Raw genomic sequence first — 15,402 nt, forward strand, 5'->3', positions numbered from 1 at the left:
ACTAAAACCAGACATTTTGGTAAATGTAACATATTAGAAAAATTAAACCTGATGCTAACCACCAATGAAATTATGACCTCTGATTGCTGTTGAGCCACACACCAACACAGCCTGAGGCCAATGTTTCAGAATACTGCAGACCAAAAAAAAATCTGTTACTTGTTTTCCATTCACTTGAGAATTGTGAGCTTCTTTCTCCTGGCTACCCAATCTCTTCTTAAAACACGGAATTAGCAAATCCAGAGTGCTGCAGGAACACTTTAAAAATCTACAAAGTAACTCTTTCCTTCCTTGAAACCTCTGCACAAATTAAGCCCCACACCTTTATATGTAGGTTTATCCGCCTGAAAATTGCCACATGAGTGCATTCCATTTGCTTCAACATTGGGCAGGAAAACATCAATTGCTACGTAACATTTGGCACTTGATGAGTAAATAAAACACCTTCCAAAATAGCACTTTCATCTGAATCTAAGCTCTGTTTCTCAGATATTTAAACAATTGTCTGTGACCTCTCTTAAAGAAGTGAAGGCCAATAGCAAAGTTGGTCCATTTTTAAAAAGAACGAATACATTGGAGCCACATATTTTTGTGTTGCTGGTTCCCTCTGAACAAATTTCTCTCTCTGTCTGGACTTGGGAGGGAGGGAGGGGAGATAGAAGTGGAAAGAAATTCAAAACAGCTGTTCCCTAACAGAATTAAAATCATGACCCTTAACCCCTGTTCTAAAACATCTATTTTCCAGCCAACCCTCTCCCAGCAAGCAGTGAGCTCCAAGGAGGAAAAGACTTTGACCTCATAACCTTCTTCTCCTCTCCTGAGGTCAACAACCTCAGATAAGAAAAAAAGGGGGGGGGAGTCTATGTGGCCTCACATGATGGCTATGAGTCTGAGTATTTGAACACAGATTGCCTTTTGAGAATATAGCACAGAACAGTGGAACACAGCACTGGCACCAATGTGTGTGTGTGTGTTAGGGGGAGCATGCAGAAAAGCTGGTGTGATAGGAATTTTATGGTTTTAGATATATAGTAATGTTCATAACTGCACATACATAGATCAGCACAGGAACCATTTTGATTCCTAAACTGACCAAATCCTTTCTCTGCAAGGTTAAAAATGGAAAAGCCTCCCCATTGTCTCTTCCTTTAATCTGTGTTTGAATAAGGTGTGAGCCTGTGACCTGGCCCAGGAAATAAGTATTTTAGCACTACAAAAGAATGGCCAGGCTCCCCAGAAAATCCAATCAAGTAACCTGCTAGACAGGAGATAAACAAGGACAAGAGAAAAACAACATTTAAATTTCTGTGATGTAGGTGGGATGTATCTGAGGGGTGGTCTTAGGTTACACCCCTTCTGTGATGTATGCATAATGTTTCTGGGGGTGGTCCTGATCTAGAGAAGGGAAATTTCAAAAGTCTTTATAAGGCCTTGCAGGCCATTGTTCTGGGTCCTCTTCCTCTCCTGCGTGTGAGGGGGGTACCCTGTTGCAACAGATCAATAAAGATCAAGCTTACTAGCTGCTTTGCTTCTCAATATTCTCTGGTTGGCCTCTGTTATTTTCTCCTACCAATAGGGAACCTATGTAAGGACTCTATATGGGCTCTTGGATACCCCATAAGGGAAAAGGGCATATTTTTATTTACAACAGATGGCGACCACCCACGAAGGGACTTTTGGTTACCCGAATTCTGGAAGCGAGGAAGGACTGGTTATCCAGCGCGCACCAGGCAGTTTGCCAGGAGGAATAACCAGTCTTCCATCGGTCCCAGGGTCTGGCAATAACTTGGAGTTCAGCGGGGCTAACCAGAGGAAGCAAATCTTGATCAGGCCGGCCTTAAACAATCAGTCAAGACATCGTGGGATCACCAGGAACAGAGCATGCGGAAGTGAGTATTAAGTAGGAAACACGGGTAGTGGGTTGGGGTCTCTAAACCACAGCAACCAAAATTCTTTAATTCTTCCTTTTCCCTTCAAATCTAAAATTTCTACTTTTTTCCTCATCTAAAAATTGCCTCCTTCTCTCTGTCCCCTCAATCTCAACACCAGCCCTAGCCCTTCGGAGTATGCCCAGGCAAAGGTTGTGTGTGATTTCTTCCACTTAATTCTGTATGCCAACCTATTCCTTCGGAGTTTTGCCCAGAAAGGTTGTGCAATTTCTTCTGCACTGAAAACTATAATTCCCAAAACTATAACTCCCAGGTGCAGCCGCACCTCTGCCATGGCGATCTTTGTTAGAGATGACCTGTGAGCAGAGAAAGCAAGGGCACCTGATTCCTTTCCTTCTTTGTCATTTCTGAGTCCCAATCTGGCACTGCGCTACGCAAGCGTCCAGTAGGGAACTCTCAGGTTAGATTGTAAGAGGCAGGAGGTTGCTGTGGGCTCCCTGGCTGAGTAATGACCAAAGGGGGGTTTTGAGATCGCTGACCGCACTGTTAGCTTAGTAGCCAGGAAAGGCCAACAGCTGTACCAGCCTAGTAAGTCAGGCCAGACGAACGGCGGTGTGTCACAGTACTAATTCTCGGAGTTGTCCAAATTGAGTGTACTGTGGGTTATTTATTGTGTTTCCTGAAAAGTGGGGATAAAACCCTGACTGCAGTATAAAAGTAAAAGCTAGCGCTATTAAAATTCTTAAAATGGGTGCACCTCAATCAAAAGAAATGAACCCACAGACTCCTGATGGGAAAGAAGCCCAGTTGGTGCTTACTTCCCGCCTGGACTCTGACAGTCCCCTTCAATTTGTGTTTAAGAAACGTTTTTCCAGTGTTTAAATTGTGCTTAGGCAACATCCAGCAGCTGCTTATTTTAAATGTGCCATCTAAAATAAAAATGCAAGCTTGCTCCAAATTCTAAATCTAAGGAAGCCATGTTGAACCTTATCAGTCTTAAAAACAAGACAAAATGGAGAATGAAGTGTGCAAATGTTTGTTATTTGAGAGAGGCTCTAAAAGAGAGTTTTTCTCCCAAGTGGTAAAATCCTGTATACGTGCTACTTGTGTTCTGAAAGGAGGATTACCCCACCTCCTTCCTCTAGTTTCAGTGGGGAGGGTAACCTAATGTTTCTGCTGCAAAAGCCTAGTTGAGCCAACTGCTCTCTCAAGCTAAAATGCAGTGTATGTATTTCATTAAGCATATGCCTATGAAAGTATGGTGTTCCTTCTAAGAAAAATATCTGAGTCCAGTTTTAACTTTGATCTGGTTGGACAGAAGAGTTATTGTAAGGCTCCTGGTATCAGTCTCTATAAGACGTCCTGGCCTCTTTTCTTAGAAAATGCCCCCCCTTGTTTCATTCTGTCTCTTTCAGGGTTTTTTCCCCTTCTCCTTCTTATTCTGTGCCAGGTAAATTTACTCCCGAGTAAGCTTCCTTTAAAGGAAACTGCAAAGGGGGGGGGCATAAATTAGGCTTACTATTCCTCTGCAAGTTCAGGAAAAATTGTTCACTCTTGTATTCCTTTTAAATCAAATCTATGGCTGTTTAAACTTTGCTTTATAAAAGATCCTCTCCCTATCTTAGGAAAAATGTTAACTTCAATCTTCTTTTAAAGATAATTTCTATAGGAATTTGCACTCTTTAGTCTAAGGAAGTAAACTCTCACTCAAACTAGCTTCAAGATCTGCTAAAAGGGTTGGGTACTTTTATTTTCCTTTTCCTTAGTACATGATAGGCGCATGGTTTGTGATAGGCGCATGGCTTGTGATCTCTTCCCCAGTTGTGTCTGTGTACATAAGTATGTGTGTGTCTCTGGTAGTACAAATCTTGCTATGAACCCTGTATTTTAGGGTTGGACTAGATGACCCCAGGTCCCTTTCAACTTTCCCAATTTGTGGCTGATGAGTTGAAATCCAGCCCAGATTGCTCTTTGTTTTTAAAGGTGAGAGGTGAATGTGTGTGTTTCTGGTAGTACAAATCTTGCTATGAACCCTGTATTTTAGGGTTGGACTAGATGACCCCAGGGTCCCTTTCAACTCTCCCAATTTGTGGCTGTGTGGAAGACCATGTGTCTGCAAGCATTGGAGGGTAATTCTTAAATTCTGGTGTGGTAATGGAGTTGAAATTCAGCCTAGCTTTGCTTTTTAGTTTTAAAGGTGAGAGGTAAAAGCCATGATGTTTTGAAGCACAACTGGTAATATCAAGCATTTGAGTGATTACAGTATTTATCATTTTGTCTACTATTTTTTTTTAATCAAACTTAAAAGTCAATTCAAAGTTTAAGCACATACAAATGAATAATCAAGTACAATTAGCCTTGGCCATTCCTGTAAATTAAGGCGCAGAAAATAATATTAATAATAATAATAATTGTTTGTCTGCAAATGGTAAGGCTGAAATGACTGAGAATGTTAAAAAAATCCTATGAATTCTAACGCTCTGGCCATTTTTACTCATAAATAAGAGAGCGGTTGATTGTTCCGTGAATGGCCAGAGGGATATTAGCCCTTTCCTGTACATAAAGGAAGCTTGGGCTGAATGGTGAATACTTGAATTGCTGAGTTTCTCTTTTTTGTTTTAAAATCTAACCCTATTTTAAAAAAAACCACTCCTTACCTGGCCATTTTTACTCATAAATAAGAGAGCGGTTGATTGTTCCGCGAATGGCCAGAGGGATATTAGCCCTTTCCTGTACATAAAGGAAGCTTGGGCTGAATGGTGAATACTTGAATTGCTGAGTTTCTCTTTTTTGTTTTAAAATCTAACCCTATTTTTAAAATCTACTCCTTACCTTTCCCTTCCTTATTCTAATTGAGCCAAAAGATGCAACATTTTCAGTGGTATAAAAGGTTTGCTGAGGCATGAACTCTGCACATGCACAGAGGCTAGATCAGCTTACAAAAGAGAGAGAGAGAGAAAGGAGGGGGGAGAGAGAAGGTTTGGAGAGCCTGAAACCTATACAAATTTCCTTATGTAAAACTTGGGAGCCATTGAGGGAAATCACCCTTAATGTCTTGCCCCAGGGGCTAACAAAAGGTTCGCCTCCCAATGGAATTTAAATTTTATAAGTTTTTGTTTTTGTTTTTGTTTTTGGTGTGTGTGTGTGTGTATATGCCTATGCATTTTAGGAACAGCACTTCCTGACAGACCTCTCACATGAAATAATTTTCCCTTTCAACAGGTGTGTGTATATTGTGTGTATATGCCTATGCATTTTAGGAACAGCATTTCCTGACAGACCTCTCACATGAAATAATTTTCCCTTTTAACAGAGTGTCCTTTTCTCCCACAGCACAAATGATAATGAGAAGATGCAAACAGTGATTTAAATACTCTATAAAAAGCAATTGCATTTGTTTCTCTTTTGTCTTTCTTCCCTAAAAGCCAAACAGTCACTTTCTTTCTGTTCAGCAAAACAAGTCTGAATCCCTGCTACATTAGTTCATTTCCTTCTATCTCTTTGTGGCTTTGACATTTTTTTGGTTACAAATAATCTGTTTTCGTTTATTAAGTTCGTTTTATCAGTTCTTCCATTATATATATGAAATTAATCGAAGCACAACCAAACATTGTTTGTGGAATGGTATTTGTTTACTACCTTTTTGCCTGAGCATTTCTTATTAATTCTGTCATTTTGGCTAGTGCAAGGTACCTGCACAACTTTAAATTGCCATTCATTTTTCTTGGTATTAACTCATTTCCCAGTATTAACATTACAGCTGATGATGTCACATCAAGAAACAGTTTTATTTTCATTTGGGATGTTAGAATGCCAAAACAGATTACTTCAGGTTACTTCAGGTTGCTTATTAATTGTGTGTCTTAGCATTTATTTATTTTTGGTTCCTCATAGCTCATTTTGTGTGTGTGTGTTTTACTTTGGGGACATGTTCATCACATGTTGAAAGTCAGTTTCATGAAGTTCTTTTATCAGATAGCATATGGTGAATTTTAAGTTTTTCCCCATTGTTTTCCCATTTTTTCAGTCCAGTAGTAATCTGTGCGGTTTTTGATAATATCTTTGTATTATTTAATAATAATTCTTTTCTAAATCTGATGTCTTTGTGTCAAGTCTGTTTTCATCTAACTGGTATTCTAATTTTTTGCTTTCTTTTGTATTTTTTAACCTTTGTATTTTTTTTTTTCAGTCTAGTAGTAATCTGCGTGGTTTTGATAATATATTTAATAATAGTTCTTTTCTGAATCTGATGTTTTTGTGTCAAGTTTGTTTTCATCTAACTGGTAATCTAATTTTTTGCTTTCCTTTTTATTTTTTAACCTTTGTATTTTTACAGTTCTCTTTCTATACATGTGGAGTAATTTTTTATTTTATAATATGAAAAGAACAACAACAACAAAAATTAAGTGAAGGAAAGCAAACAAACTTAGCAGATAATAACAGTAATAATATTGAAATAAATAAAATGCTTAATGTGCTAAGATTTTTTATTATTTGCAGCTTCCCATGGAAACTGGAGGACATCCTTCTTGTCTAACTGTGTTTTTAAGTCACCCCAAAACCCTGCCCCTTACAGGATATCACTTCTACAGATGTGCAATGATGAGCAGCAACAACCCCTCAACTCAGTCAACCCATCACAAGACCAGCAACAACAGAGTTTTCAAAGTGCCCACAGCTATCTCTTTCAAAGGATATAGACTGCCAAAGGGGGGAGTGGACCTGACAAAGGGGGGAGGAGTTGAATTGCAAGGACATTTTCCCACTTTTGAACCTTAAGACTGTGCTCCAGGATTCAAAAGATACATACGTAAAAGATCACAATTGTGTCAAGATATGCAACAGATATTTAATTATTTTGTTTTGTATTATGTGTTATTATGTAAGAATGTTGAAATGTGTCTGACAGTGTGATTTCCACAAAGGGGGGCAATTTATTGTGTGTAACTGTTTTTATGTTTAATGTCTTATTGCTTACACACCAATGGAGAATTCTCATGCATTTTATACTTTCTAATAGCTCACACTATTGTGTAGTCCAATGTTTAGATAACCACATTTCATTGTCCCACCTGGCACTATGCCAATCTTTCCCTATCCATTTTAATATGTGTTAAACCTCGTTTTGCCAAGGACAAACTTCTGGATCCATAAAACACCAGGTACATGAAGGTGGATATGCTTTGGTTTAGCAGGAATGATTTCTTATAGACTTAAATTGACTTATTTGGACAACTGCCCTTGTTAAGAATGGTTTTCTTTTAACAGATTGGTTTGAAGAGTTGAGAACCATGGTGCAAGATAAATTCAAATTGGACTCAGTTTGAATTGGGCAAGTGTATCCAGGCTGCAATTAGCTTTTGGTCCTTTAAGTGCAAGTGAGCAACTTCCCATTGTGCGAGTGCGAGACCACAGCCTATAATAAAATCCCATAGCTAAAGGCCAAGGCGAAGACCTCTCCCTCACGAGATGCCCAAAACCTGTGCCAGCTATGGTGAATGCCAGGCGACATGGTTAAATGAAAGCCCTGAGGGGATTCAACAGAAGGGATGTGTTGCTGTAGCACTATGTCAGTGTGAGACCACAGAAGAGCTACCTTGACACCTGAGAACACTAAAATGGCGGGGGGGGGAAGCAAACTGCACTTTTCAGTCATTAGTGGACCTTACCTTCCTGCTAGGTGTAAAGCATAGAACACTATTGAGTAAATGGTCTCTCCCAAAGTGTTAGAATGCCACAAGTAATTTAGTAGCAAAACGCAACATGTGTTATTTTTATATGATATATTTATACAAAGACATCCATTGACAACATACAATGTTATTATTTGTGGGGCAAAAATTTTTAAGAAAAATTCTAGCCCCAAAGGGGGGAATATTGTGATAGGAATTTTATGGTTTTAGATATATAGTAATGTTCATAACTGCACATACATAGATCAGCACAGGAACCATTTTGATTCCTAAACTGACCAAATCCTTTCTCTGCAAGGTTAAAAATGGAAAAGCCTCCCCATTGTCTCTTCCTTTAATCTGTGTTTGAATAAGGTGTGAGCCTGTGACCTGGCCCAGGAAATAAGTATTTTAGCACTACAAAAGAATGGCCAGGCTCCCCAGAAAATCCAATCAAGTAACCTGCTAGACAGGAGATAAACAAGGACAAGAGAAAAACAACATTTAAATTTCTGTGATGTAGGTGGGATGTATCTGAGGGGTGGTCTTAGGTTACACCCCTTCTGTGATGTATGCATAATGTTTCTGGGGGTGGTCCTGATCTAGAGAAGGGAAATTTCAAAAGTCTTTATAAGGCCTTGCAGGCCATTGTTCTGGGTCCTCTTCCTCTCCTGCGTGTGAGGGGGGTACCCTGTTGCAACAGATCAATAAAGATCAAGCTTACTAGCTGCTTTGCTTCTCAATATTCTCTGGTTGGCCTCTGTTATTTTCTCCTACCAATAGGGAACCTATGTAAGGACTCTATATGGGCTCTTGGATACCCCATAAGGGAAAAGGGCATATTTTTATTTACAACACTGGAAGCATTAAATATTACTGTTCAATGCAAGTTTGCTGGAAGTTTAAAATGCATACTGCCAGCAGCACAGAGTTAGGTTTACACTGCAGTAAAATAATGGTTGAAAAAAGATTAATTGAATGGCAAACATTTTTCATATATAAGTTGCTTTTACAAGTCTCTGAATTTATCATTATTAACATTAAAATTGTCTTAGCAAATTTATTCTAAATATGAAAATCAGGAGCAATGCATAAAGGGAAGCACAGAAAATCCATTGCTAATGGCAAATTATACAGATACATGCCATCAACACTGTGCTGAACCAAGATTTTATTTGAGGCAGGCATTTGCAGCAGCAATAAAATTAATGTGCACCAGTCTGAGGAGAACCAATTAACATATGTTGAATAACTTTACCTGTGTGCACACCTACATATATATGTGCATGCATGTACACACATACATGTATGGAGTTTGGTTACTCATTATTTTTACATACATGTTTGCAAGCAGAATAGTTCTTCATGGCATCAAAGCAAATAACGGCAGGGAAACAGAAAGAACAATGATGCAATATGATTTCTTTAAACTCTGGGAAAGCTGAAGGAAAGGCAAGAGTTAACAAGAGCAGAGTTGCTCCCATCTGTTTCATAGTTTTTAGCTGCCTGGTGAAAAGGAATAATAGTATACCTACAAAGGGGTTAAGAGAATCTGGAACATAAGCAAAATATTGGGTTAGAGCCAAAGTTGCTTCCCTTTACTTGGAACCCGCAGCTCTTCCAAGACCCAAAATTGGATGGAGCAGATTTTTGGGAGTGATGGGGTCTCCAGGGGGAGTCAGGATCTGAGTGTGACATGTTCTGTTAGTTGCCATTCTCTTCTCTACTCCACTAACCAACCGTCACAGCTAGCTAAGAGGATAAAAAAATATATGACTACCTAGGGATAATAGGATTATTATTATTACAATTTTACCTTGGAAGTCGAACGGAATGTGTTCTGGAAGTCTGTTACTTCCAAAATGTTCAGAAACCAAAGCACGACTTCTGATTGGCTGCAGGAAGCTCCTGCAGCCAATCGGAAGCTGCGGAAGCCCCGTCGGATGTTCGGGTTCCAAAGAACATTCGCAAACTGGAACACTGACTTCTGGGTTCGTGGTGTTTGGGAGCCAAAATGTCCAAGTACCAAGGCATTCAGAATCCAATTATTCACTATTACTATTACAATCTACACTATTACTAGTACAATCAGAATCCTTAAATTATATAAGCTTACAATCTGAAACAAGGTAGTCATAATGAATCCCTTTTCAATCACTGGAATGAATTACTATTGGCTTGCTTATGACAGTCTATGATTTATTTATTTTTGCTGGGACTGATCTTCTAGGTCCTCTTGCAGCACTATAGCCTCTGAACAATCGCATAAAGATGAAATGCATTTTCTAAAGTGTGGCAATAATCCACACAACTAGGCAGTAACATCTCCCAACATTTGCTACTTTTGGAAAGTGAGATTTTTAAAATTAATAAATATATATTTGATACTTTTTCAGGTGTTGAGTAGGAAAAAGACAAGTGGGACAGATTAGAAGTGGAATGTTCTTGATAGGAGAGCGGGAAGAATATCGATGGTGAAAAAGGAACTGTAGGAAAAGCAATTCAGAACAAAAACAGTCAGAAAAGATGGAGAGAGGTAACACCAAGAAAGGAATGAAAGAGAAGTGGAGAAAATGAAAAGAGGCACCATGACCAGCTCAGTGGATGAAGGGGGAGAAAGGTAAACAAAAGATAAAAGGCTGGCGGGTTCTATTTTAAATGGCACTGCAAAGATATAAAATCTATAGGTAAATCCCAGGTTTTTGAAAGAGAAAAATTCTTTAACGGCTGGGAGAGATGGGGAAAAAAATTAAACAGCAAATTCAGCTGAAAGAAGCCAATTACCCTCTAATTCTTAATGAATCTATTGTGTCTATTCTCTAAACATCCTGTGTTTGTTTTTGCCTTTTGGAGATTTTTGATCTAAGGAGGAAGCATTCAAAGCATTGTTCAGTGTAGGTTAGGTATAATTAAGTGTCAACAGGTTTACAAGACTTAACTTCTGAAAGCTTTAATTTGCTGAATTGGGACAATTGGGATTTGAGTCAAATGAACTTCAGTGGAATGACTGACAGCCTGTCAATCTCTTCATTGCTACACTTCTGAAAATTCTGATGTACTGACAACTTCAAAGGCTCACAGAAAATAAACAAGGAAGAACTGCAATGAGGTTTTAAGATATGCATCCTGCATAGATATATACAAATAATAAATGTGCTTTATTTATAATTGTAACAGGTCACAAGACTGTAATAATGTAAAAAAAGCATTTAGTTCTAAATACAAACATTTAAATCTCTATGAAATTTCCACAAGAACTACAATTGTCTCTGATTTTTATGTGCAACTTACATGTCTTCCAATCCATGCAATTTTTTTGAAGATTCTTTATCTATGAACTAATTAAGTAGAATAGTTGAACAATGCTTACAGTAGTTCTTAATTTCTTATTAACTATGCTGTTTTAAATGTACAGTTTATATTGAGTTTCCCTAGTAATGTTCTCTTTTGAAATGTTGAAGATTTTGTTGTTAACTTTGCTGCGTTAAATGTGCATTCTGTTGTTGACTTCCTTTGTAATGTTATATTTTGAAATTTTTAAGGTAATTAACAGGAAGCTAAAATACTATGTTGCTTTGAATGTATACTTTATATATTACTTCCTTCTGTGGTGTTTTATTCTGAATTGCTTTATTTGATGTTTTATTGTAGGTTGTAAATTACTTTGAGATTTTTTTCTTAAAAATATAAAGTGGTATCGAAATGAAATGAACAGTAACAACAACAACGAAAACAATATATGCCACAAATGATTTAGCTTTTTAACTAGAACAAGAAACAGAAGTTGTATCTATTTATGGATTGTATCTATTTATGGATGTTGCCTTGAACACGCTTTAGTTGAAATGGTAAATTATGTTTTACACAAATCTATCTATCTATCTATCTATCTATCTATCTATCTATGGACTCAGACCAGGACCTTAGGATGTAATAATGAAAAGAACAGTTGCCTCTGGTAATATGCAAAATATCATTCCTCCATCACAGACTAAGCACAAAGCCCTACCACATTAATAAACCACTTTTCCACATGCTCACATGATTCACACAACTCATTGAATAACATTTCATTGGACAGATCAGACAATTACATTTCCCAACTCTTGCTTTCAACCAATTAAAATAAACACTTTCAGGCAGGTGGCAAGTTGGTAGCTGGACATGAGTCTGTACGCAAACATTAAACTGAGGCCATTTTTGCCTATAATTACATTATTTTGGTTCTTTTTGTCATTTTTTTCAAGGTGCACAAGTGACATGATAACATAAAATACATTTTATCATTCAGTATACTGCAGTAAAATCAAAGGGAAAAAACCTGTAACAATGGCTCTTAACTTTGCCAAAAGCATGTCAGCTGCAATGATGTAATGGCTCCACTTTTATACTTCAAAAATTTAAAAAGTAAAATCAAGTCATTCATAGCCTCAACGAGCAGTTTGTGTAAAGGCTTTGGACAAGTTTGCACATAATGAAAAGGGACAATATGAATAACTTTATAAATATATCCTCTGAGAATGTGAAAGCATTACAGGCCAGAGTTCCAAACCTGCTGATTACAGCTAAAATACACTTCCATGTTTGCTTAATCTTCCTAATTTACCGTGAGAAAACTAACACCAGGCTGTCAACTAATTGTTTCAGTGATTTGCTTTACAAAGTAAAATGAGCTGAGAGAAAAAAACAAAACAAAACTCCTTCAGAGCTAGCTCTTTTCCTTTTGCCTTTACATCAGGGTGTCCTTTGAGACTGGCTGGATGTTGGCCAACTCACAGGAAATGATCAGTGGATTCTCTGTTCCCCTTGTATCTGTCATTATGCAATTATCCCCACTGCTTCACTTTTTCCCCTACTGAACGAACAGTAGAGAAAATTGGTCCAAATATGTGTGAGAACAAGCCGTTGAAGGTTCAAACCTATATTTGTATGTGCGTGCATTTATTTTGTTGAAAAGAAAAATACAGCATGTTTGTTCCAACAATATTCTTCCCTTTACTTGCCTCTTCATATGCTGCAATTTATTAGACCAAAGAAAGCTCAAACTTCAAGAAACTTGTTCACCTGGACATTCCTAACTGAAACAACACTTAAGCATGTGCTTAAACATTTATCCCTTCTCCTCCTCTTCCTCTCCGGCCCGCTCTGTTTTTTATTTCACTACTGTCAACCTTTAGATGGTGAACCCCTCAGGGCATTTATAGATATACAAATATGGCCCCATAAATAATCATAATCACAAAACGTAAACAACTTTATTTTGGAACTGTTTGAACTGTCTACATGTTTCAGTGTAGCATTTGTCTTTGATGAAGCACTTAATTTTAAAGCCCATTCATGGAATATCCAAATATCAAAGCCCTGCACCTGCAGGGAATTCCTACACAAAACTATGAAGGAAAGAATTCCATTTGCACATGGAGAATTTCAAAGCATGTGAAGAATTTCCCTGCTTGCCCAAGGAAAACAAGAGACTTATTGCACATGTTTCAGAGCCCTATCAGAGTTGTTGGAGTGGGGCTTTCACTATGATCCATGAATGAATGTGCACTAATTACCTGTGTAGTGGACCCAATCCTGATACCTTCACTGTGTTTGCGCTTCCAAGCATGAAGATGTGAGGGGGTTGCTCCTCCTCCATTTCTTGTATCTGGCAATATAATATCTTTTCCTTAGGGCACCCATTGCTATTTTGTTCAGTGCCTACTTATCATTGGCTCACAATCTCCTTCTCTTCTTCCTCCTCTCATGTAATGAGTGAAACCACCACCTCCATGCCCAAGGTAATTTGTTAATATATAGGTATTAATTTACATAAAGAAATGAATATCCTTGGAGGATGTGCCAATGAAGAGCCTTTAGGGTATTGCCTCCTTTTCCCATTCTGTCTGCCATAAAAAGTAACTGTTTGTAAAACCTGCTGGTTAATTTCCCTTCTGGTTCTGCACTCCCCTCCCCAGAGAAGCCAGTGCTGGAAGGTTCATGAGAACATTTTTAAATGCTGTAGACAGCAACATGCTTAGGACCTTGGAGCAACTCCTAATCAGTGCTCACTTGCCATCTGGCATGTGGGATAGGGCATTACATTTGATTCTAGACTATCATAGTACATATAAAATGAAGTTGTTTTATGAGAGGGAACTATATTGAACTACAGTGGTACCTCGGGTTACATACGCTTCAGGTTACAGAGTCTGCTAACCCAGAAATAGTACCTCAGGTTAAGTACTTTGCTTCAGGATGAGAACAGAAATCGTGCTCCGGCAGCACGGCAGCAGCAGGAGGCCCCATTAGCTAAAATGGTGCTTCAGGTTAAGAACAGTTTCAGGTTAAAAACAGACCTCCAGAATGAATTAAGCACTTAACCCGAGGTACCACTGTAATTACTAACCTGTCATGTGTCCATTAATTTCAGTTGGTCTACTTTGAGTATGAGTTAGTTGGAAAGTGTGGAGTACATTTAGTTGTGTTGGATGTAGTGCTGTAACGAAAGATGTATTTATTTGGAAGGATGGAAGAAGTGAACCAACTGAAGACTTATTTATCAGGCAGTCGCTGCATTTTGTAAATGGTTATTTGATGGTGTATGTGTGATCACACCTGTTTTGTTATTGATAGCTGGAATGTATGATTTTATTGAGTTTCACAGGTACTGTACTCCTCCTTGGGATTATTTTAATTTATAACCAGATAGCAAATTTCATTAATAAACAAACCTTTTTTGACATCTGTTTAGCAAACCCAATTAGAAAAAGGTAAAATAAGGTAGCTAAAATTTACTTATTTTGCATTTAAATCTCTAGTTCTTATTAGTGCTTATGCAGCACCTATTTGCAGAAATAGGCCTTTTTATGTGCAAAAGCCATTCCAAAATAACTGGGAAATTATTTTTAATTGTACCTCCTTCGTCTCTGTTCGGGACCACTGCTGACTTCCTGTTAGTTTCTGACAATAAAAGCTTAAGTGCTTCTGCCTAACCCATCATCACAAAATTCCTGTTAACATACAACATAAATCCATGTGAAAAAGGAGAGACTACAGTTCGCAGGTTCTCAATACTAGCCCTCAATTGGCAGAACCTGTCATCCCTGTCTGGTCTGCACTTTGTGACCTGGACATTTCCTCAACTTTCCCACAATAATTATTCTGTGCAAAGGGTAGGAAGAAAGGTGCAGATTACCTGTGGGACAGGCACAAGATATAGAGAACAAAGAGAGCTCTTGAAATCCATTTCATTCCGTCTGACAATTTGTGGATTAACAGTCAAGGAATTAAAACTGACCTTGAAGAGTTTCAAAATACTTCCAGTTAAATTCAGTGTAATGAACCTACACAATTTACATTCATACTACAATGACTGTTAATGAAAGGCTAAGACAAAAATTAAATTACATGAAAGGGCCTGACTTTTTATGTAGTAAAAGGCAGGATTTTCCTTTGCAAACTGAATACACACAGAATTCCATTTAAATTTAGGTGAGGATGGGAGAGAGTGAATGAATAAAATTTAATATAAGCAACAGTAGAAAGCAGCTATTCCCCCTGTTTTACTCTCATTTCTTCCACGAGAGGAAGCACTCCTCGCATAATAATGACCAAAAGATCTGCTACTTTTCATTGTCTGAACTAACAGTATTCTTCATTGGACAACAAATACCATATCAACGTTCCTTTTTCTGAACAAACTGGTATGGCCATGGGCATTTTCCTGACAGTTTTACAGATTACACTGTACAAAATATTTTCTTGTGTACTCTTTCGCAGCAGCAAGAACAATCAATAATTTCCCATTGGAAGAATTCAGCAAATTTATCAGTCAAAAAAAGAGAAGATTATAGAGA

General features: G+C 37.9%; 1 protein-coding gene across 11 annotated transcripts in view; it reads right to left on the bottom strand.

The window, feature by feature from the left end:
• Positions 1-15,402, bottom strand: part of EYA1 (EYA transcriptional coactivator and phosphatase 1) — a 92,846-nt gene that overhangs the window by 14,162 nt on the left and 63,282 nt on the right. The gene's annotated exons all lie outside the window — the stretch shown is intronic.

Source organism: Podarcis bocagei (genome assembly GCF_964188305.1).
Source record: "Podarcis bocagei genome assembly, chromosome: 8".
In the NCBI taxonomy this organism is placed as follows: Eukaryota; Metazoa; Chordata; class Lepidosauria; order Squamata; family Lacertidae; genus Podarcis; species Podarcis bocagei.